The 23,957-nt window shown below is 36.7% G+C and overlaps 1 pseudogene; it reads left to right on the top strand.

Moving 5' to 3' along the window:
• Positions 1-941: 941 nt before the first annotated feature.
• LOC137007824 (uncharacterized) lies at positions 942-2,709 on the top strand (annotated as a pseudogene).
• Positions 2,710-23,957: the final 21,248 nt, after the last annotated feature.

Below are 23,957 nucleotides of genomic sequence, written 5' to 3'. Positions count from 1 at the left end.
GGCTGTCAGTCACCGCACTGGTGGATAATGTACTTCAGAGTCACATATTGCAGTCTTGGAAGTATGACCAAAATAAGAACCAGAAAACTGAACATCTGAACAAGTAAGAAACAAATCTGCCACTTTTGTTCTGACCAACTGAGAAAAAAAGCATTACAATAAATTGCGCTACCAAATGTGATTAAATCTAACGATCACTTAGCTCATATAACATCAAACCGTGCAATTATTATTGTTATACTTTGTTCTCAAATTAATGTTAACAACATCAGCATTGCGTGACTACGTGTATTTAGTGTGTATTAGCGTTACCTGTAGATTTCAATTTCTATACAATCTCTAATGTTAATTTGTAATACCATACAATCCGTCATCAAAATGATAAGTTTAATTAAAGGGCTATAAATGATCTGCCAATGGCAACATCCTAACATTTGATATAGCCTGCTAGCTAGGACTTGTTCTTTATGTAAACAGACATGACATAATGATGCAAAGAAGAATGCATGCTCCAATTTCTCGTGGAAATCTACAAGTACCACTAGAATTATACAACATTATTACAAACTTACCGTTGGGAATCTAGCTAAGGTAAGGAGATAGTTTTGAACACTGGCTGGTTATGTGCTTGCTCAAAAATTGATTTTGGATTATTTTTAACCAAAAAAGTTAAGGACTGCAGCTTTAAATATAAATACAGAAATATGAAATGTTGGGAAATAAATGAAATAATAGGCCTACTTTTCAAGTGTTCATGATTGAGTCATTGAATACTTCAACTGATTCTTTCAAAACAGGTTGATTCATTCAGGAACAAAGCAAATAGCTGCATCTCATTTTGGAGGCTGTGTCCTCCGGAGGTCGCATTTGAAGGCTGCAAACATCATCAAATGTAACGGTAATAAAATTGATTGTTATTCCTCATGAGGAATGCAGGGAATATGGTGTCCAAACAGGTGCAGAGGGCACTGACAAGTTAGCAAATGCATGGCTCAAAAATAATTACAGCATCATTCAGGAGCAAGAAAAATGAAATCAATCTGAATGTCATCCAATGCTCCAACTAATGACAGTGAAGATGAGGATAAAGATCAGTTCTACAGTAGACTGCAGAACATCCTGGGAACATTCCCAGACAAAGACATCATTATCCTTTTGGGCGACTTCAATGTCAAGATTGGATCTAATAACACAGGATATTAGCAAGTCATGGGGACTCGTGGACTGGGAACTGTGAATGAGAATAAAGAAACATGTGTGCAATTAACTACCTGGTCACTGGAGATAGCATCTTTCCCTACAAACAGATCCACAAGGTTTCTCCAAACAGCTAGACGGAGAATTAGATGACATCTGTATTAGCAAGAACTTTAAGACATCCCAGTAGGACGTTATAGTTGATAGAGGAGCAGATGTGGCGTCCGATCATCACCTGGTGGTGGCCAGAATGAAGCTGAAATTGAAGAACTGGACAGCCATGTCAGATAAAAGAGTGAAATATAACATCAGCTTTCTGAAGGACTCCAAAACTAAAGCAGAGTTCAGGCTGAAGCTCAAAAACCGGTTTGTAGTACTGCAAGAAATGGATAAAGACGACAAATTACTTGGTAAATGGCAGCCAGTAAAAGATGCTCTCAGATCAGTAAGCCAGGAGATACTCAGAGTCAGAAAACACCAGAATAAAGAGTGGATTACAATGGAGACCCTGAGCAAGACAGAAGATGAGAAGAAGAAGAAAGCATCAGTCAATAGCAGTAGGACTAGAGCAGCAAAAGCTAAGGTTCAAATAGATTACGCAAAAGTCCACAAAGCAGTGAAGAGGAGTATCAAGAGGGATAGTGGACTTGCAGCTGAAGCAGAGCAGGCAGCATACAATGGCAATAAGAAACAAATGCATGGCATCACCAAGGAACTGTCTGGAAGGTTCATGAAGCCAGTGCGGCCTGTCAAGGACAAACAGGGAAAGACCATCAAAGACATCGAGCAGCAGATAAAGAGGTGGGCCGAGCGCTTCAGAGAACTCCTGAATAGACCAAATCCACCAGACGTTGACCCAGCCATCTCAGACCTACCCATCAACTATAACAAGCCAACTAGAGAGGAAATCAGGAAATCCATCACCCTTTTTGAAGGGGGCTGGACCTGATGCCATCCCAGCAGAGGCCCTTGAAAGCAGACTGATGAATCTGTACAGATGCTGTATTCACTCTTTGAAATTATCTGGGAAGAAAAAGAGATTCCGACAGACTGGAAAGATCCTTGTAAAGATCCACAAAAAAGGTGCCAACTACATAGGTGTCACACTTCTGTCTGTACCAGGGAATGTTTTCAGTCGGATCCTCCTGGATGAAAGGCATTACTGACTCACAGCTTCGAGATCAACAAGCAGGTTTCCAGCAGAATAAATCATGCACGGACCAGATCACAACACGTCATAGTTGAACAGTCCCTCAAGTGGAATTCTCCCTTGTATATCAACTTTGCCAACTATGAGAAGGCATTTGATAGCTTGGATCGAGAAACCCTTTGGAAGATCCTTCAACACTATCCCAGTTAAGTTTGTCAACCTGATCAGAAAATCTTATGATTCTATATCTTATGATTCTATGTCTTGTAGAGTCATCCATGCAGTTCACCAACAGCTTCCAGGTGAAAAAGGGAGTGATAAAAGTGGAGAAGAAGTCATCCAAGAAACACCTAGTGACGTGACCTTGAGGCCGACATTACCAAGATGGGCTACACCTGGAACCAGCTGAATAGTATGGCCCAAGAGAGAGGACTCTGTGGATTTGTGGTTGGAAGCCCATACCCTGGTAAGGGTGACGGGCATAAGTGAATAAATTAAGTAAGCTATTATAATTCTAAAGAGCGTATGATTATATTTTAGGTCCTTTTTTTCAGGAAGAGTTTGTATATGTCACCGGCAATGTGTGAAATCTTCTAGGGAATATATAGAATGCCTGAAGTTTGTAAGCAAAGTATGAAATGGGTTATATTTCACACATTTCCTAGGTATTCTATACAATGCCAAAGGGCCAGCGTACTTGTCATTCTATATAACACCAAGGTAATATATAGAACGCCTAGAAAAAGTGTGCAACATAATTACAAAAAACAGACATTTCATACTTTGCCTACAAACTTCACACATTCTATATACCCTTGGCATTCTATAAAGTACCTGCTTTTTACACGTTGCCAGTAACATATACATGTTTAACTTGTGTATCTGCTAAAAGTAAATTTTTTCCTAATTTTTACAAGCACACTAACATATATGAGCTTAAATTTAGCAGACATGAACTAAAAGCCCCACACAAACACACACACTCATTTGCATGTTGTTTAAATATATCCATAAACTAATAAAAACACATTACATGAGCTTATACAAATTGTTTCAAAACACTGGCATGTAAGACAAAATCTCTTATCCACAGAGAAAAATTTCAGTAGTCCTTTTTTGTCAAAAAATATTGTATGTTGATATAGACACAGCATTTAATGACATCTGAGTCATGACCTTGTCTTAGTAATAGAAAAAAAAGTTGTGTATAGATTTTGTACAGTTACATTCCTTACAAACACTGTTTTATCTACAGCCTTTACCTACAGACACAAACACACCCTACTGAATGATAGATTTTCATGATACACAGCATATACATTACCTGCCAATGTTGTGTTTGGAGTGACAGTAGGTTTACTGATGGTAATGTTCCTAACTTCTGAAAAAATAAATAAATAAACAGATACAAATATAAATTACATAAGTGCAAAAGGCAATTGTATTTACCTCCACAGTATGCCAAAAACAGACACATTGTCTAACAATCTCATTGATGTAATACATTACACAATCACATTCATGGATGAATGTAAATGATGTTTACTGTACCTGCGCAGTATGCTGAATGACAGAAACCTGGGCTCACAAACTCATAGACGTAGTAATTGCCAGGACAGGCTTTGACTTTAATGGGATTGGATCGGAAGTTACAGCAGTCATTGGTCCAGTTACCGCAGGCATTTCGGGTGACCACTCCATCCTCAACTGTTGGATGTCCTCCGTTCAGCCACAGTGAAGAAAAACTGCCACATCTATACGGATCAACACATGTGTCTGGCATCTGAGCGCTCTGACCCTGAAGGAAGAGACGGTACCATCCGCTCCAGCTGACCGCAGAGTCACACATTAGTTGAGAGGAAAATTGATTGTTAGTGGATCTACGTGGATCATCCAGCACAGTGTAGTTATAGCAGGGGTCTGTGAAAACATAAAAAAATCAATTACGATTCATATTATACACTTGTGGCATAGGATCTACCTAAGAGTAGAATAAAAAAAAAGCTTTTCTTCCTTAAATGAGTTTTAAGTTACGCACAGAACTCCCTCCCATGACTCTGCAGTGGGCTGTCAGCACTGGGAAGCTCTGGGTCTGTGCCATTGGACATTATACATCTTTGCCGCCGATGTTTCGTCATCATTCCTCTGTCACCCCTCCTCCGTTGCTGCTTATCACCATCCCTTCGACATCCCGTTACCATCCCTTTGCCACTTCTTCGTCCACCTCCTAAGCCACCTCCATCTATATCTCTGTTTTTTTGATAGTTATGGCATGAGGACTTGCCTTGTTAGAAGGCAGCTGTTCACAATTCTGTTCAGTTTAGTTTTGTTCATTTCTCTGCCTTTTTTGGATTACTGTTGAATCTTTCTGACTCTTCATCTGTTTCTATGCATGCACACACACCTGAGAGTGTGACAGATACCCAATGTGAGATATTTTGAGCTAAATTAAAAAAGTAATGCATGTATTATTTTGAATTTAAGCTGAAAGAATATGAAGAATGTGCTTAAAGTATTATTTATTTATTGATTAAACCTAGAAATGTAAAGGTAAATAAAATAAAACAACAAAAAAAAATCTCCCAAAAAAGGCATTAAAAATAGAAAAGAAAAAAAATTATCAAAATTAAATTATATAACCTTTTTGAATCCACGATGGAAGGATTTGTTACAATTTATGAGGAGAGGATGAGGGTTAAAGGTCTGTAATTACCTGTCAAAAGCTTAACAGTTGTTGTTGCTGTTGTTGTAATGGTTATTAAAGTACAAACAGCATTAAGTTGTGACAGAACATATTGAAGAACTTGTTTAAATACTCAACAGTATTTGAAGCATGACTTGATTCATGATTTGATGTACATGCCATTGGTATTCAGAGGCAGGTGATATTAGAGAGAAGAAAAGTATCATTCTTTAGAACTTTTGATTAAAAAAAAAGTTCTTCTCTGGTTTGTTCAATTTACACCACAGATCTGGTTCTAATTAAAAGGTTTATAATTACCTGCCAGTGTTGTTGTTGCAGATGTTGTTGTTGCAGATGTTGTTGATTTAGATGTTGTTGATGCAGAAGTTGTTGCAGATGTTGTTGCAGATGTTGTTAATGGAAATACTGTTTGTGCCCCGGCTGTAAAGAGAAAGAGATCATTAAAATTCTGAAAAAGAAAATTCAATAAAGGAAATTAAAGCTGCAAGCAGCGATGAAAGGGCCCTCGTACCCGGGCTAACCGCCACCCATTGGCCTCAGGAAAGAGTGAATAGTGGGAGACATGCATGTAAGCGAGTAAAACCACTAAATTTATGGCCAAGTCATTTCAAAGTGCCACACTTCCTGCTGCCAACAGGTGGCACTTTGACCGTAACTGAAAATTGCGATATAGATGTGTTCAGGCCAGAAATATTATCAAACGTTTGACGTTTGGAACAGATTGGACATCGTATGCCTGAGTTACAACAGCTTCCTCTTTCATGGCGAAACATCAGACATCAGCAAAAACTCAAGATCTTTATGAGGAGTTAAACAGTGTAAAACATGAAATTTCCTGTTGACTGCAGGTGACGCTACGATTTTAACCAAATATTGTTATGAAGATGTCTTCAGGCCAGGACTCTAATAAAACATGTGAAGTTTGGGGCAGGTCGGACATTGTTTGTCTGAGTTACAACAACTTCCTTATTCATGGCGAAACATCAGAATTTGTCATGCCGCCATGGACACGCCCTTCAGTGAAAACTCTAGATCTTTGCAATTTAACGTCACAAAGGCCTTTAGATTAGACTGACCAAAAATGACATTGATCTGATTAAATCTCTATGAGGAGTTAATCACAGTGTAAAACATGTAATTTCCTGTTGCCTACAGGTGGCGCTATGACTGTAACTGAATATTGTCACGAAGATATCTTCAGGTCAGGACTCTAATAAAACATGTGAAGTTTGGGGCAGATCATACATTGTTTGTCTAAGTTACAACAACTTCCTTTGTCATGCCGCCACGGACACGCCCTTCAGTGAAAACTCTAGATAGTCGCAATTTAACATCGCAAAGGCCTTTAGATTAGACTGACCAAATATGATGTTGAACTGATTAAAGCTCTAGGAGGAGTTTGTTAAAGTACAACATGTGGAAATGGCAAAAACTGCCAAAATTTTGTAGAGAAAATTCAAAATATCTCACTTCCTGTTGGGTTTACAAACTTTGCACCCAGGGGCTTTTTTGTAGGTATTGGGCTGTTACATCTGTCTACCGAATTTCATAACTGTACGTGAAACGTAGCACGAAGGTCGCTTAATTTAAATTTTGTAGGTGGCGCTATCGAACCATTTTGCAACACCTAATTCTGAAACCCATATCAGATGTAAATTTTCACCACTTCTGACGCGTGTGCAAAGTTTCATGAGTTTTTGAGAACGTTTAGGCCCTCAAATATGTGATTCATTTTGGAGAAGAAGATTAATTGGCTGAGCAATTCCAATAGGGTCCTCACACCATCGGTGCTCGGGCCCTAATTAAAGCTGCAAGCAGCGTTGAAAGGGCCCTCACACCCAAGCTCACCGCCACCCATTGGCCTTAAGAAAACAGTGAACAGTGGGCGACATGCATGAAAGGTGTAAGTACAGGAGAAATATGGCAGTCATTTCGACGTGCCACACTTCCTGCTGCCAACAGGTGGCGCTTTGACTATAACTGAATGTTGCCATGTAGACGTCATCAGACATTGTATGCCTGAGTTACAATAACTTCCTGTTTTGTGGCATTAATCGCAAACATTAGCACTTAGCCAAGTGTTTCAAGATTTAATGTGTTTCTAGCATGTTTGGTAATTCATGGCATATACAAATGTGTTTCTGGGAATGAATTACAGAGCAAAGCATGCCATTTCCTGTTGCCAGCAGGTGGTGCCATGACTAACTGAATATTGGCATATAGATGTCTTTAGACCAGGACTCTTATCACACGTCATGTGAAGTTTGGGGGAGATCAGACACTGTATGCCTGAGTTACAACAGCTTCCTCTTTCATGGCGAAACGTCAAACTTGGTCAGGCCGCCACGGACACGCCATGGACACACCTTCAAGGAAAACTCAAGATCTTTGCAATGTAACATTGCTAAGGCCTTAAGATTAGACAGACCAAATATGATGTTGATCTGGTTAAATCTCTATGAGGAGTTAATCAAAGTGTAAAACAACTCAGAGAAAATTCGAATCTGACTTCCTGTTGGGTTTTCAGATTTTGCACCCAGGGACTTTTTTGTAGGTATTGGGCTGTTAGATGTGTCTACCAAATCCATGAAATGTAGCACGCAGGCCGCTTAAATGAAATTTTGTAGGTGGCGCTATCGAGCCATTTTGCCACACCTAATTCTGAAACCCATATCAGAGGTAAATTTTCAGCACTTCTGACACGTGTGCAAAGTTTCAAGAGTGTTTGAGCATGTTTAGGCCCTCAAAAATGCAATTAATTTCGGAGAAGAAGAATAGTTGACTGAGCAATTACAATAGGGTCCTCACACCATCGGTGCTCGGGCCCTAATTAAAAGTTTAAGAATAAAAAAAATTATCTCTGCTAATTCTGTAAACTATATAGGAAGCCCTTACTTGCACATTACTATAATATTAAAGGTTCAGATCCCAAACTATTAGCCTAAATTCAGTTGCTAGATGACTAAATCTGATAAAACCTCCCTTTGGGAAAATATAGGCACATACTCAACTGGAAAACAAAATTAAACATTAAATAAATCTCTTTTTTTTACTTAAAAAAAGCAAAAATGTTGTCTTATTCTTAGGCAAATCCTAAACTAGTAAGCCCTCATTTAGGTAGTAAATGTGTGTGTGTTTTCACCTTCTGCCAGTGTTGTAATGTTGACCACTGCTGCCGGTCCTGTGGCCCCCGCTGATTTGGCCATCACATGGATGTAGTATTGTGTGTATGGAGTCAGTCCAGTATAAATAAATGCTTTATCGATTGTGCTGTTCTCACTAATAAACCCTGAAATACACATATACATGCACCACATTACCATACAAATGTTGAGAAGATGTGCTTTGAATTAAGTAGTATGGAGCATGTGTGCTAAACGCAAGGTCATCCTGCTTTATATTCTCACTGGTTTAGATTAAGGGCTTGTCCTGCCACAGTGTGGTGTCTGTCTGATAGTACAGTATTAATTGTAAAGACATTGGTTTGATGGTCATGGGGTGTCACCTTCAGAGCTGTGGAGCTGGATGACGTAACTGAAACGTCCTGTGGTGATCTTTGGTGGGTCCCAAGTTAGAGACAGAGATTTGGAAGTGATGTTTCTTAAAAGTACATTTTGCGGCGGGCCTTCGGGGGCTGCAAAACACATTTTTGTTTTTACATTTTTGATTTGTTACAGAAACTTAAGATTATGTATTACTTTGTTGAATAGAAAGAAGAGCATTTATTTGAAACAGAACTTTTTACAATATAAATGCATTTAGTGTCACTTTAGATCAATTTAATGCATCAGTGCTGAATAAAAGCATTTATATATATATTGAAAATAACGGGTTCATTTCGATTAATTAATCTGAGAAAAAATAACGCATTAAAAAAAATAACGCAGATTAATCCATTCCATATTGACCTTTGAACCTGGAGTCGTTCTCATGCGCGCGAGCTCTTTCAAAGTAAGCACCGTCTTTGCACTCTCTTTACCTCACACATAATAATCTAAATCAACTGACACAATGCTAAAAGTTCGTAAGACCGAATCCATGTTTCACGAGGCGCATACGGAGAATGTTTTTCCTGAATAACCGCTGGGTGTGAATAGTGCTCAAAAGAACGTCACCTCTTCTTCTCTGACAGGCGCCCTGCACGTGCAGCTGACATAAACCACACTTTCAGTAAACAAAAAGAAAATCCTATCCATTGGTTAAGTGTTTTCTGTGTTGACAAATCTTTTGTGATGTCCTAATAACAGTCGCGATTCGCACGCAACATGTCCGCTAATGTCCGATTCGCAACCTAATGACTCATTTGAACAGATTCATTTTAATGAATCATGACAACAACTGATCGGTCCACACGGTCTATAATGAATCATTTACTCGAACAACTCTGAAATTTAGCAAGAGTGGTTAGTAAAATTAGCCTTAATAATCCAGTATTTTCAGGTTATTTAAATGACAATGTGTAATAAATTAGGCCTACCTATAAAATCAGTTAGAGTGAGGTGAAACCAGAACAAACCAAGCTGATGTTAACAAGGTGCATTCAATTAAATTATATTATTAGTTAATATAACTTCTAAATGCTACTTTTTAATACTTTTCAGGTTTAGCAAAAAAGCATCTTCTCTTACAAAGCTATAAAATCACTTTTTTTTTTTTTTTTTTTTTTGCAAAGAGGGCAAGAAAGAATAACAGTGAGAGTGACGGGCACTTTATTGTCAGTATCGGGCTCGCAGATCACGTGGGTAGGGCACTTTTTACTGTTTGTGTGGATGACCATGTCTGTCACCACCAAAGACCATTTTGAACCCTGCATTGATTCATTTGAATTGAAATATTTAATACTTTCACAGCAAAAATTATGTATGTGATTAATTTAGATTAATTAATCACGGAGTATGTAATTAATTAGATTAAAAATTTTAATCGATTGACAGCCCTAATATATATATATATATATATATATACAGCTATGGAAAAAATTAAGAGACCACTCCAAGTTCAGAAATCAATGTTAAGTGGTCTCTTAATTTTTTCCATAGCTGTATATATATATATATATATATAGATAGATAGATAGAAGAATTAAGTGTGTGAGATAGCATACCAGCCTCCGGCATTCGAACCATAGTGCTGGCAATCTGTCCCTCCCCATCGCTAGTGAAGGCGGAGACTTCAAACACATACGGTGTGTAGGGGCGGAGCTCATCAATCTTTACACTGATTGGAACACTCCAGATGGAGGCGGGAGGTACGGCCGAGAGTGTAACCATGGGCAACACAGCAGAGGTTAACTGGGAAGACTCGGACGCACTTGGAGTTCCACGAGATAAGATGTCTGCTGCATCCTAGGAGACACATAAATATCCAAAACTAATTGTAAAAGATTGGTAGATCAATGCATAAGGTGGTTTGGATTTGGTTCAATTGTCTTGTATCACTTCAAATAAACATTAATGCAAGCAAGGACGTACGTTGCAGTGAGGCAGAGCTCCGTTCATGATGTCCTCTGCTTTGAGCTCCAGCGTGCGGACAGTCTGGCCTGTTAGAGCATGTTTGACTTTCACTGCGAACTTGGTGATAAGGCCATTAATGCGTACAGGGAGAAACCATGTCACTAACACCGATGCGTGATCATCAGCAAACGCTGTGAGGTTTGACACCAGACCAGGGGCTGAGAATGAACAAAAACACATGGATTAAAACATAGGTATACACATACTCTAAACAAGCAGAATGAAAATACGAGTTCAAATAGATTGAATTCTACACATTTGTTCAAAACAACCTAGTGAACTGCCAACTTAGCCATCACTATTAGACATCAAACACTAGGCAGCAAAATCATGCTAATATATAAACTATTGTTCAGATTAGGGTCAGTATATTTTTTAAAGTCCCCCTTTATCCCTTAAAACTCATCTTTGATAATCAAAATGACATATTTAAATGTTTATTTCTGTGACAAAAAAAATTCTTAATTCCTTAAGATAGCTTGAATGTAACTGTACACGCTTGCCTCATTTAATATACATAGATCTATGAATATGATAATTAGCCCCGCCTCCACTCACTCGCATAAGCTCAGACGAGATCCACTCGGTCAACTTTCTGAGGTAAACGCTGCACATTGGTATCGCTTTTTATAACATCGTACACATAACAGTAATTAATATGTTTTAGCGTTTTGCTTGACTACTTTATCAAACAGCTAATACCGTGTTGCTAATGCTACACAAACCATGTTCACATTCACGAGTCAGGCTTCTAACAATCAGTATCCTTAGAAACACTTTGAACGACTCAGAATGTCAGTGGAGTAAGGCATATAGTTCATAACATAACATTGTAATATGCATCATACACCCAATATTGTCATATTGCCAAATCTACCCGATTTTTTATATCAACAGAAAAATATACTAGTATACCCTCCTTTTGAGACTCCCATGCGCGGTCAGTTAGTGATATGCTAAAGCCCGCCGGTACGTTGATGTGATTGGTTACAAGGTAGTTTGTGATGTCAGAAACAGACTTGAGATGGTCTTTGGCTACAGCAGTTTTAAAGAAAATATTCAGCAATGGTGTTGACTTATGAATTTACAAATGGTTTGTCTTAAAGCATGTTAAAAACACCACATAGACATATAAACAGCATTAATATGTTTTTAAAAGTAGTCTCTTATGCCGACCAATGCAGTAAAGCTGTTAATATTATGAAATATTATTACAATTTAAAAGAACTATTTTCTATTTGAATATATTTCAAAATGTAACTTATTCCTGTGATGACAAAGCTACATTTTCAGCATTATTACGCCAGTCTTCTATGTCACATGACCCTTCATAAATCATTCTAATATGCTGAATTGATGCTTAAGAAAATGTTTTATTATTATCAATGTTGAAACCAGCTTTCATTGCTTAAGATTTTTGTGGAAACATTTTTCAGGATTCTTTAATAAACAGAATGCTAACAGTAAGACTCCTAATTACACTTCACATGGGGAGATCCATTTCTGTTTTGCACATGTGACCATTAACAATATTGCCCATGTTGCACATTTCAAATCATTTACATTAGATGCCACCTTTGTTGGTATAGCTAACTCTCTGGGCATTGAAGCAGCTCACTAGGGTTTTGAAAACAACTTATATGAAATATATGGATCCTGCTTACGGGCCTCTCCTGTTTTGTAGTACAGAGATTGGCTAAAAGGTCCAGTTCCTGCTTTATTTACTGCTGCAACCTATAAAGAAAAGACAGATGCAAAGCTTTTAAAAAGCAATATACTCAAACCGCACATAGCTTAAGAACGTCGTGTTGATTTATCATCATGACTTAACAGAAGTGGTTATATAAACACTGTGAATGAAGATTCCAATGCAAGATGATCTACTCCAGACAAGAGATCCATCAACTACTGTCACACATACAAACACACGCTTGCACAATAGCTTAGAGAGTCAATTCAGAGTTCATGGTGTACCCAGCCAATGAATTCACGAGACAAATGAGGGAAAACAGAGATCCCTCATGGATCCAGAGTTCTCTGTAAGACGTGAATAATTCACAGTTGATAAACTATTGAGTGAGATCAATGGAATAGAGGCCACTGGCAACTTTCCCATGGACAGTTAATCCAGTAGTGTCTGCTGAACGCTGGACCTTCCCTACAGTTTAATGAAAACCAATTTAAATGATTCTTATTCTTAGGTTGTGCTTCCAATTAGAAATTACTCATTAGTTATGCATTAATTTAGATATTCGATTATTTTGATTATTTTATATCTTCAATTATTTCGTCCACTGCTGTCCCGGTATCGCCTTAGAAGTAGGGGTGTAACGATACGTTCAGGTCACGATACGGTACGTATCTCGATACGGAGTTCACGATACGATACGTATCACGATATTTTGAACAAAATGAAACTGAAATTCAAACAAGATTTATTAAAAAAACATTAACAAATTTCAATAATTTTCCTTGTTGTACATACAAGATCACATTTCAATAAAATAAATAAATATAAAATTTTAATAAAAACTTTCTGTATTCAAATTAACAGTTGAATAGGGCTGTCTGTCACTGAAAAAAAAAATGTTAAATTCAACATGAACTTAGAATTATGAATAGGGGCCGTTCACATATCGCGTCTAAAAACGCGTGGTCTCCTTCTTTCCAAAGCGCTTGCTATCCCGTGGCGTCGGTCGTTGCTATGCAACCATGAACTGAGCTCTCCAAGAGGATCAGGATGTTTCTGCAAAGGATAAATGATTTCTAGCCCTTGCATTAGTTTTACTATGAGATATATTGATGGAGATAAGATATAAAAACCACCATGTACAGCTATGATCAGCTGTTCGGCTGGGCTTTTGATGTTTTGTTACGGAAAGCCCATAGCTGATCGGTTGATTCTTGTCACACGACCTGTGGTGCGCTTGCGGCATTCTGAGAAGTTGAGAATTGCATGTGCGTCGATCCCATTATGAGCGCGCCTGCCGTGCGGCTACATTTGAAAATAATAACTGACTTGCACGTGGAAAAGACGCAATATGTGAACAGCCCCACAGAACTTCTTAAAGCAAAGCATTGCAAGCGTCTTTTGCTTTTCTGTGAGCACAGCTGTTGCTGTGCACTGCGGTGAAAGAAAGCCACGACTTTTCTCACGCAACCATGCAAGAGACTGACATGAGAAACGTTTAAACCTGCTTGCAAGATTCAATGTGTGCCCGAAACACTTACTGAACTAGAGCTGATTGAGACACACCATCTACGATAAATCGTTACACCTCTAATACTTATAGTAATTTAAAAATGTGGTAGCATTGGATCTGGACAGGAAGGATAACTCTGGGAGTTGGAAGGGGTGTGTCGCAGTTCTGCCTTCTCACATCGCGATACAGGCTCGTGGACCTGCGTATCGCGATTTCGGTTTCATATCGCATATCGTTACAGCCCTACTTAGAAGAGTCACTTCGGCCGACTGAGTGCTCTTCCCGGACACAAACTCGTCAGTTCTGACCTTAAACATTGGATGCAGGGTAAATATCTACCTTTAAGTCGGTCGCGCTCTGCCTACTCGGAACAAAAAGCATAGTTTTTTATATATTTACGAAAACTGCAACTTATTTAAGGCAGTGATAGTCAGAAATCGAAATGGACTTAATTGACGTGCCCCATGCTCCATCTATTAAACCTTTCGTATGAACAATCCTGAACACAGATTTGAGGTAATACCTTCGCTTTGATTTACTAGAAATAATGGATTAAGAATAATACAGAATCAACCAAATATATATTTTATTTGTCAAGTAAAAATATATCATGCCAATTACATTACAGTTAGACAATTAGAAGCCAATTCAGAAATAGTGAATGCATAACATCAATTGAAATGCATGTGGTGGACTAGTGTTTGAAGACATTTGTCCCTCACTGCATGGGGGTCTCTGATTACAGAAAATCCCCCCTGACTGCTTTGCTCTTTACCTTTTATACCAGGACCAGAACAAAAGGATCGTAAATGTTTATTACACCAACACCTGTTTTGGGGGAGAGAAGAAGAGACACCACCCAAAAAGAGGACAGAATTTTCCTTAGTTTTCAATCTTCTTCATAACACTAGTGACTGCTGAGACCATTTTACCAATCGCACTTAAAATGATACCAAACATGAAAGGGAAAAACAATATATATACAAGTTATATTATACATATAATATAAACTTTCAGTGACTTGAGGCAGGGGGAAGGAGAGTTTGTGTGTGTGTGGGGGGGTTGCATACTGTAGATGTGTGGGGGCAAGGCGTTGTCCTATGCTATTCTTTTAAGATCTTCTCTCCAGATACGCTTTATTGCAGGATGCTTGATCTCAGTTTTCGTTTAGCAGGAAAATCAAGCCTTACAACAGAAAACACTTAAAAGGGAAGTAAAGGGGGCTCTAACATTTCAGATACACATGGGGTGGATATAATATCAGTAACATCTATGAATGGAGGACTTAATAAGGAGCAGGTCATGCTTTTGCTTTCAGAAGAGCTTCAGTTCTTTGGGGAATTGTGTAATTCAGATCCCAGAACCGTGGGATATTGCACCATTCCTCAACAAGAAACCTGGAGCTCTTTGGAGTTGGTAATGAATTGGAAATATATAGAATTTCCCATGATATTTAGACATTGAAAGTCTTTGTAGAGTGTATGGAGGTAGTTTCTCATGACGTCACATCTGAATTTATTTAGCAGTGTGTACTAGGACAGATCTGCTCTGGAATATAGGCATATTATAGCGTTAAATCAGTTCATGTGAGTACAGTGGTTCAATATTAATATTATAAAGCGACGAGAATATTTTTGGTGCGCAAAAAAAACAAAAACAAAATAACGACTTATAGAGTGATGGCCGATTTCAAAACACTGCTTCAGGAAGATTCGGAGAGTTATGAATCAGCGTATCGAATCATGATTCGGATCGTGTGTCAAACTGCTGAAATCATGTGACTTTGGCGCTCCAAACCACTGATTCGACACGCTGATTCATTGTGCTCCTACGCTTCCTGACGCAGTATTTTGAAATCAGCCATCACTACATAAGTCGTTATTTTTGACATCGATGACTGTGTAAACAATAACATGGAGACTAAACTGCAGTCTTTGCTTGCTTTGTTGTCATTTTTAGCAGCCATTGTGCAATTAAACTCTGCATTTTTTTTAATACTGCAGCTACCTACATGCGCAAGACGCAACTGTTTACACTTGTACGTGCATGCCCAGTGTGCATGAACGGTCATGTGACATGCATTTTCGGTCGTTTAGTATAGACGGAGATCGTTTCTGAAACGCTGTGGAAATGCCAGTGTAGACAAGGATCGTTTTCATTTTAAAACACTGTTTTAAAACGAAAATGCACTAGCCCAACTTGGCATCGCAATGCGGAGCAGGGCTTCATATCCGCAGGTAAAAAGCAGTGCTAATCCCGCTTCTAAATTATAAGTGTGAAGCATTCCTTTACCCGGGCTTAAAAGCGGTGTTTAGAACGATGATAACCCAGTGCAGTGTGAAAAGCCTATATAAGTGGACTTCACCCTCATGTTTTTTTTTTGGCATTATTATGCATCATATACACTACTGTTCAAAATGTTGATGTCGGTAAGATTTTTTTTATGTTTTTGAAACTCTGGTCTTCAGTGTCACATGATCCTTCAGAAATCATTCAAATATGCTGATTTGGTGCTCAAGATTCATTTCTTCTTATTATCAATGTTGAAAACAGTTGTGCCGTTTAATATTATTGTGTACATTTTTAGGATTCTTTGATAAATATAAAGTTCAAAAGAACAGTTTATTTAAAACAGAAATATTTTGTAGCATTATAAATGTCTTTAATGTCAATTTCGATCAATTTAATGCATCTTTGTTGGTATAAAGTCAATATAAATATATATATAGTTTTGAGCAAATCATCAAAACATTTATATTTTTTTCAATTTCTGTGTTTGTGCTCCTATGGTTAATGGGCTTTCTGCCTCTTGGTAAGCTTTAACCACAAACCACTATTCTTGACACTTTAATTTTATAGTTTTTCTGAACAATGCATTTGCGGCTAGGCTGAGAACTGTCTGCATCATTTGTTATTTCAATTTAGTTCCTTTTTACAGTTCTAAAAACAAAACAAAAAACTGCAGTATTTTATTATGGTGCTGTGTACATTCTTTGAGCAGTTTAAAATACACTATATCCTGATTCTATAATGTAAAAATCTATGCTGTGGTTAAATTATACTTTGTGAATGAATATTTGCTATCACATAAACTATTGAAATGTGTGTGAAGATCAAGCGTGCACCTTGATGTTGTACATTGCTCCAGGGGTCAGTGTGTTCAGGAGGGTTTCTGGGATGTCCACGCTCTTGATGACCTCAGTGAAGGTAGGGTCGGGATATGGACACATCTCCTTGTATTTGATGACAAATGAGTCAATTGAGGGGTCAAGGGGCACCGGCATCCGCCAGGACAGCAGGATTCCAGTGGAACCAACCTGCTCACCTTCTGGTTTAGAGGGGGCCGGAGGCACTACATACACATACATATAAACACACAAATAATTAGAGATTTTTATGATGCGTTTGATATATTATCCTATTTTTACGACAGCTTTATTGAATACTTGATTCTAATTGGTTAATTACAGCAATTTTTTCATGTAGTTTTTACACACAATTAATTTTTTTTTGATTGTCACTACTTTCATTTGTGTTGCCATTATATCCTCATTTTCTTCAATGAAGCGGGACGGATATTGTTGCTCGTCCAGGTCATTATCAAATTTAGAGGGCTTTCAGAAGGCATTCGGCTTGCTAACAGCTATCTGTTGTTGTGGAGGTGTCAGCCATTTAGGAGAATAACAATATAAAGCCATCAGAAAGTCCATGCCATTCTCAGAGGGACGAGCAAATCAGCAACTGAGGAATCTGATACCGACCTATTAAAGCCTGCTAACTGGAATCAGCATCAATTATGCAAACATAAATATACACACATCTCAACTGGAAAAAAAGTGCATATGGATTCATGTACAACATCTCAAAGGGTTTCATATTTCAATTTTCATCACTGGTTCTACCCTTACACAACAATGCTTTAGTACAGAGATGGTATCAGATTGTGATACCATGGTACTACACTGATGTATATCATGGTACCTAATGATTACTGCATTCATGTACCTTGAAATGGTACATGGTACTCCTAAATACTTCAAAGTTTACTGCCATAGCCAGTGATATTTTTAATCATTTTTATTTTATTTTTAATATTTCAATAGAACTAGAATTAAATAGAATTTTGCAAAATCCATACAAATGCTATAATGTTTTCACCTGACATCCTCAGGAGGTAGTCTAGAGCAGCGGTTCCCAAACTTTTTTTCCTGCGCACCCCCTTCTATGTCCCAACTGGGTTGGCGCACCCCCAATCCCCACTTCAAGAAAAAAAAGAAAAAAAAAAACAACAACAAAGCTTTGTTTTATCGCCATATAAAGACTCATGTTTAATCATGCGCAAATAACCAGAACACGCATGACAATAACAAAATCAACAAAGTTTCAATATAATGCAACAAAGCTATGCACAAGCTTCCACTTTTAAGAGGACGAGTGACAGACACAGGCTCAGTAACAGAAAGCACGGTTATTTTCAGCCGCGTAAAAGAAACATTGCAGCAATAGGCGTCTATTCTCTCCGTCTCTGTTGCCTCCAAATCCTCACTCTCTCTTGGTCCCTCTCCTCCTTCGTGATTAACAACTTTATCATAATAAATGATTTCAGCCAGTTAAGCATAATTATAATATATAGTATATATGCAGGGTGCGATTTGTGAACAAAAAAAAAAAACAGAGGGGGGATGTTTGGAAGGATTTTTTTTTTTTGGACTATTTGTTAAAAACCACAGTGGAGCTATATACTACCTTTGGCAGCTGTTACATAAACATTTTTACAAAAAAATCTTCTGATTTAACTCTTGTGTTATGTTGCGGGTCAATTTGACCCGTTTAGATTTTCTAGTTGTTGGAAATACTGGTTAACCTATGTTTTTTTTCTTGATATTTTGTGACTTTTTCCTCATTTATCATCATGAACATGCATGCAAAGTTTCAACATGCTGGTGTTTTTTGACATACACAAACAAAATTACTATTACGTTTGTGATGTTCGCGGGTCATTTTGACCCGCATATTTTAACGCTCTAAGGCAACTGTACTGACCCAAAATAATAACATTTCTTGGTTATATTTTGTTATTTTATTTTTTTACTACCTTATGAAGCTAAAAAATGAGGTTTTCCACACTTATTTCAATACAGAAAAATATTTTGTCAGCCACAGATGGTAAAAATTACCTATCATTTATTTTTTCAAGCTACCTGATAAAATATTAAACCTTTGTTTTTTTTTTCTTGTAATTTTGTGACTTTTTCTCATTTAGGGTCATGAACATGCATGCAAAGTTTCACACTGATGTGTTGTGAAATATGCATACAGAAATTTTATACATTCGTACTGTTTGTGGGTCAATTTGACCCATATAGACAACCATTCAAGATCAACTACAGACCCTAAATTCAAAACACTTCAGTGCTGTACGTCAGAACTTCTCAACTCTAGTACTGATGTGTCAGTGTCTTAATGAGTTTAACTGCTTCTTATTTTCAATGTTTGTGGAAATATAAAGTTGTTTTACCTGTTAATTATCTATCCCACTTTTTGAGCATAGATATTAAAATGACTTTTCTAACTTAAATTGTTAAAAATTTTGAATACTTCAGAACACAGACTTAGGTTTGGCATCTTTTTAAAGGGAAAACTTCACAGATTATTGTAGAAATAAAAAAAAAGTTGTAAAAGTAAAGTTTAAAAAAGTTATAGAAGTTTATGAAAATTTAAAATATATAAAATATATATTTTTTTATATTTTATATAAAATATATATTTTAAAAAACATTTTCAACTTTTTCTAAAACATCAAGAAAATCAAAGTTAAATATCTGCCGAATTTTAGGTTGATATCTCAAAAAAACAAGTTTTAGTAAGACTTTTTGTGCGCAGTACCAAACTTTTTCACTAGATGACATCCAGACTCCACCGGTGACTCTTCGATTTCCATATATGGTTTGAGTGATCTGAACCATATTTTCCATACTTTTCAAAATATTTATGAAGTAGACATCCTATTCATTAGAAGTTTGGGCAGTAATATTAATATTTGATTTGAATTAGATCCCTAAAACACATAAAAAAAACATAAGGAAAGAATCAGAGCGTGTTATAGTTTAGCACCGCATCACAAATGAAGAATCTATCGCTATTTATCTATTGCTCTGTCATTTCTTTTGAAAATCAGTCACCAAATATGAAAACTAGAGTCTGAAAGCTTTCAACCGATATATAGTTTGTCAAGATTACTTTAGGTTTAGACTAAGATATTATTGTTATAAATGTATAATGGTAAATGTCCCACAGGTCGGGGGAGGGGCCGTCTTAAAAATAGTGGTTAAAAATATTTTTATTAATCATAAATTCAGATATTTATTCTTTGTAACGTGTGAAAAATACTGATATTAAAATTTAATTATTCAAACATGATTGTTTTTTTTTTTCATAGTGTGATTTTTGGGGAATTGTATAGAATCCAATTAGGGTCAATTTGACCCGGACCATATGGGGTGTCACCAGAAATCGAACAGTGCACAAGGGTTAACCTTGAGATTTGAAGTATTAGATAGCTTAGATATTTGCACCACTATCTACAATGACACTAATAATTCTTCATTTCTGATAGAAATTTAGATTTCCCTGCTGTACATATGTGCATTTTTAAGAGGTTTTAAGGCCAACAAATAACAATAGCTTTAAAACCATGTCATCAAATACATGCGTGCACAGTTTTGAGGCAGCTTTAATCGCATGTTTGTAATTTAATGATTTAACTTACGATGGTCATTGCTCATAGTTTCTTTTGCGCTTTATTTAAGCTATAATAAAGTAATTATGCAGCGCGCACCGGCGCATTTGCGCATGCAATTCTTGAGTGCGCCCCAAAAGCACAGTATAACGGCTGATGTCATGGTAATTTTACCGACCTGACAACATCTCATCTGACCGCAGTTCACTGTTGTTCAACTGAAGCGCTCTCGTCGTCACCTGCACCTTTTCCGCGCTCGTTTGACTTGCACCTGTGGCTGAGGCAAAGTCGGAATGCACGTCTGAAAAGTGTCCCATTTGTTGTGGTAGTAAAGAGACAGTTCTATATAAAAGTTTTACTTGGTGATGTTTTAAAAAAAGATTTTTATTTTTGGTATTTTATATGCTCTTTTGGTGGTTTGTGGAGTAGCATCGGGGATAAAAATAATTCAGCAGAGGCAGGGATACACAGACCAGAAGGGGGAAATCCCCCCCATCCCCCCCCCTACAAATCGTACCCTATATATATGGAATGAATGAATCGAGTTGGCACGCATATAGCCTTGCCTGCAGTGAATAAAAGAAGAGCAGTGCGTAGAAGAAGACAGCAGCTGTCTTCTTCTACGTTTCTATCAAAAACTAATATAGTTTTTTATTTAAAATAAAAGTGAATACAAAGGATATGTTTACTGTTCATGTTTTTTTTATTATTGTATGGAAAAATCCCACTTAATAAAACAGACCGCCATTACATTTTTCCTCTCGCGCACCCCCTGGTGGCAGCTCGCGTACCCCTGGGGGTGCGCATACCACACTTTGGGAATCCCTGGTCTAGAGGAATATATATGAACTATGTGAAAATACACATAAATAACGAAAGGAAGGCATAATTTTTATTAAAAGAGGATAGTAATGGAACACAGACTTACAGGACTCAATAGTTGTGACAAGTATTCGGCTGACAGGTGAGCTGAACCCTGACGAGGCCACTGCATTGACCGTAAAGGTGTATGATGTTCCAGGGGTTACACTAGACACTTGGGCCTAAAACACAGAATATGCACAATACATATACAGGATAAATATATATCTACATCTATGATGAACATATGGGACATTCTCAAATATGGTAACAGAGACGATTAAAAAATGTAAAAGACAGAATTCTATAACAATTTTCCATATTAGATAATATAAAAATACATTTTTTTTTTTTTTACTTTTTCCCCTTGCATTATGTTCGAATGTTTCATGTTGTAAGTCAAATTGCCCCTGATTAGATTTAACAAATCACAATCACACGTTCTCACACATTACAACAAAAATAAACATGAGAACAAATTATTTTTAAAAACATATTTAACAACCATTTGTTTTGTGTTTTTAAATTAATATTATAAACAGCATAGTAACTTTTTTATTTATTTAAAACATAAAATTTCGGTGCCAGCAAAGCCAAAATCATGTGTTTAATTCCCAGCAATATTAACATTCTTGAACTGATAAAAATATACGCCTTCAATGCGGTGTGCATTTCTTTGGATAAAAGTGTATGCCAAATGCATAAATGTAAAATTAAATATGCTCCGATGGTAGTCTGTGCAGAAAACATCAAAATTTTCAGAAATTTTGTACACGTATTCCAAAACTTTTCAAGCATGTTCATGGGTCACTGTAAGTAGGGATGTGCAACGATTAATCGCGATTAATCGTTTGCAAAATAAAAGACTGTGTTTACGTAATATATGTGTGTGTTCTGTGTATAATAATAATGCATATATAAATACACACACACACATACATGTATAAATTTAAGAAATAGATGCATGTTTAAATAAATATATATATTTATATATATATTTTATATTATATATAAATATAACTATTATATATAAATATAACATTTTTCTTAAATATATACATGAATGTGTCTGTATTTATTATTATTTATGCATAATTATTATACACAGAACACACACATATTACGTAAACACAGACTTTTATTTTGCAAACGATTAATCACGATTAATCGTTGCACATCCCTAACTGTAAGATAACCCTGCTTTTAAGCCTAAACTTGACATATACTGTAAACTTCAAATCTGATTGGTTGATGGGAATGTTGTTGTACTTGGTGAAATCATGTTCACCCATGTTCATGACCCTAAATGAGAAAATGTCATTAGATTAACCAATATTTCTGACAAGTCAATTTTGTGTTTTGGGTCAAACTCACTGATGAAGGCGAAGAGCCGAAACGTTTGTTGACTTATCTCCTGTGAACTTTTATTAAAGCCTCTTTTAGAGTGCAGACCTTCTTTGTATCTTTAATTGAAATATAGGTCATTGCACCTTATTAGCTGGGAGAGCGCGGTGAACGCTTTAATTGGGTCAAACTGACCGGCAACATAAGTCTTCTACGTGATTTGAGACACTATTGATGGAAGATTAACTGGTGTTACTGCTATAATAAAGAACTTAAACTCTGATTAGTAATCATGTTCAATGGCTAATACATATTTATGACAGGCTTTCATGGTAGGAAATTGAACTGAATTGAACTGAAAAAAAAAAGGTTTTTGAGAATGACCTTTATAATGTTAAAATCTTATGTCTTCCTGTTACTTTTTTTGTTGTTATTGTTTTGCACCTACAAATTTCAGGATTGTAAAAAATAATAATAAATAAATAAAATAAAAAATAGAGAAATAAAATCTGTGCTTATTTTGATTTAGTTTGATTAGTATTACTGAATGGTGTATAATTGTTCAAATGATATAGCTTGTAAAAACTAATTTTCAGTACATAAAGCGTAGTAATATCTCACAACATCTTGCTGAGTCATGTCTCTTCTGAGAAAGCTGAAGCAAAATGTGCTATAAAATAGACCTCAGGTAAAACCAAAAAGTCAGTACTAGATAATAAACAGATTTGCCTGACTGAAGACTAACATTAATCAAACACATCGCAATATTATTCCAAAATACCACCATGCATCAAACCGCCCTCAAAAACACAAGGAATTTTGTACATACATAGATACCATCAATAATCCATGCACCTCTGACACTCCCACAAACAGACACACTTTTTGCAAGCAAATCTTCTCGAGTTACCATGCATTTCAAATGACAACCATTACTGGAAATAATTTCAACAAAAATCATTGAATAAATGCATATCCTGTGGTCTTTTGTCACATGTTCTCAAACACAGAGTTTGTTGAGTAACGTAACACCACTTGTTCCAGAAATACAATAGTCTTATCAGATCCGAGGATAAAATAGCCTGACAACACCAGTAGAACAAGATAACATGGTAAAATCTAATCCATGCTTACATGCGTTACATAACGTGTATATATAACAAACCACACTTCTATGAATTTCACTGCAAATAAATAACAAAATATCAACCAATATACTTGCTTACAAATGTTGCAAGAGCTTTTC

The sequence above is a fragment of the Chanodichthys erythropterus genome, chromosome 19, assembly GCF_024489055.1.
Source record: "Chanodichthys erythropterus isolate Z2021 chromosome 19, ASM2448905v1, whole genome shotgun sequence".
Taxonomy (NCBI): Eukaryota; Metazoa; Chordata; class Actinopteri; order Cypriniformes; family Xenocyprididae; genus Chanodichthys; species Chanodichthys erythropterus.
The sequence above is the reverse complement of the archived record's forward strand: the minus strand, read 5'-3'. Positions and strand labels throughout refer to the sequence as shown.